The following is a 2,360-nucleotide window of genomic DNA, read 5'->3' on the forward strand; positions in this document are numbered from 1 at the left end:
GCTGTATCCTTTACCTGGTCTCACCAACAGGTGACTCCAAACCCACAGCAGTCTTGTTGACTCTCTACTGCCCCAACTCTCCAACCACCCTCCCCCAGCAGATGGGCTGGGAGAATCTTACATGGAGACAGGGTCTGGGTTGAAATTGCTGACTGAGGCAACACTTCCTCTGGATTAAGGTTGTACCAAGGATCCAATTACAAAGGGACAACTTGGTGGTTACCAATAGTAAAGGAAGTGAGGTGGGATGGTGTTTGCGCGCATTGACCCAGAGTTGTTTAAAAAGCAGCTACGTTTTCCATGCCTTTTTACTGGGGGGAATCTGAAGCTGTAACAAAGTTGTCACAATAAAGGTTACCTGAACTTATCGCCGGGCTCAAGCTCTCATTAAAAGCTTTGAGCTCCAAGAGGTTTTTGTTTTAAAGCTGCTCATTTCTTTCAGCCTTCTGCACGAAGTTTCCAATGTCGTGTATCAGATGGAGCAGTGAATGAGGAGCTAGTATTGTTAGAAATTGTAAACTTTTCAGGACTGCAGGTAATGTGTTGTTACATCAGCATTTTAAAGTTTACTGGCAGCACTGGGCAATGTGGGCTGTATTCACTAGAAAAAAAGTGGAGTAGCTGGTATTGGACTGGGGTGTACAAAGTTAAAATTCACACAACACCAGGTTATAATCCAACAGGTTTATTTGGAAGCACTTGATTTCGGAACGCTGCTCCTTCGTCGGTTAGCTGAGAGGTATGAATAAAAGTGACGGCTTACATTTTCTTAAAACAAGGAAGGGCAGGACTTGTACAGTTAATGGTAGGGCCCTGGATCATGTTGTGAAACAGAGAAACATTGAGGTGGAGGGGCATTCAGATACATAGTTCTTTGAAAGTTGCATCATTGGTGGACAGGGTGGTTAAGAAGGCATTTAGCACCATTGCATTTATTGTTCCCCCCACTGCGTATAGGATTTGGCACATCATGTTGAGGTTGTACAGGATGTTGGTGAGGCCACTTCTAGAGTACTGAGTACACTTCTGGTCACTCTGTTATTGGAAGAATACTGTGCTGTACATCTCTATGACTCTATAAAAGATCCATTACAAATTTGATGGACCAAACAATTGCCTTTTGAGAGAGATAAACGAGAGGATCAATATTTAAGTAAACTTCCAATTTTTGTTCTCCTGCCAAAGTCTCTGTTTTGTCGGGGACAGGGTAAGCCAATAGACCTTGCAACTCAACCTCATCTTGTCCTCACCCAATATTTAAGGAAAATAAGGGATGATGAAAAATACCGGCTTTGCCAGTGATGCTCACAGTCCATGAACAAATAAAACAGATTAAGGTGCTGCCATCACTGCATGTGTCAGAATTAAGTGATCAGAAAAATTCTTAACTCACACTACACAGTTTGTGCACAATGCCATTATGTCTGCTAATTCTGATCATTTCAATTGATATTCAGTCTGTACCAAATTCAGAGCAGCCACGGTTTATGTTTCATTGGCAATTCTACATGTTGACTTTCTATTATCACAATCTCTTTGACGTTGTTATATGTATTTAATCTTTAGATTGGTTGTGTCATTTAATTGTGAAACAGACTGAAAATTCACAACTTCACCAAATGCCAAAACGTTTTTATTTTACTAGCACTGACAAATAAAATATCAAAGAAATACAAAGTTATCAGGTGAGATACATATCTTGTTTAATCAAATACATTGGCAGTGCAGAGAATTTCAGCAAAGTGCAATAAATATTCACTTTGTACCCCTTACTCAACTCATTCAAGAATTTCAAATTGAGCTTGAGGTAATTCAAGAGAAAATGGCAACATTCGTTTGTTAATACACTCACCATAAACTCTGATAAAAATAATCTTTCAAAGTCACAATGTTTAATCCCAAACAGAGCAATTAAGTGCAAAGTTACTTTCAACCATTTAATAAAACATTGCAAATTTTATTTCCTATGAAAAACAATTTTATAGTTTTGATAAGATCTTTACAAATATATTAAACAAAATAGCTTTCCTGTGTATCAATATTTACAACAGTTATGCAGTTATTATTTGTCAATTGACCAACTAATTGAAATAACTTCAGAATAAATTAGCTGCTTCATTATAATACATTAAGATATTTTAATAAAGTCATGAAAACGAAATCTTTAACACAAAGTTGAATAAAATACAAAACCATCTTACAGAATTCAATTCAAATCATATCTGTTGAATCACAAAAAGATGATGCTCAATGTACCAATGACAGACAATCACTGGTAATGAAGGAAAAACATTGTGAAGAACATATATATCTCAATTATATCTTAAATGAATATCTACTTTGTCTTGGACAACAATGAC

Source organism: Chiloscyllium plagiosum, unplaced genomic scaffold (assembly GCF_004010195.1).
Source record: "Chiloscyllium plagiosum isolate BGI_BamShark_2017 unplaced genomic scaffold, ASM401019v2 scaf_10118, whole genome shotgun sequence".
NCBI lineage: Eukaryota > Metazoa > Chordata > Chondrichthyes > Orectolobiformes > Hemiscylliidae > Chiloscyllium > Chiloscyllium plagiosum.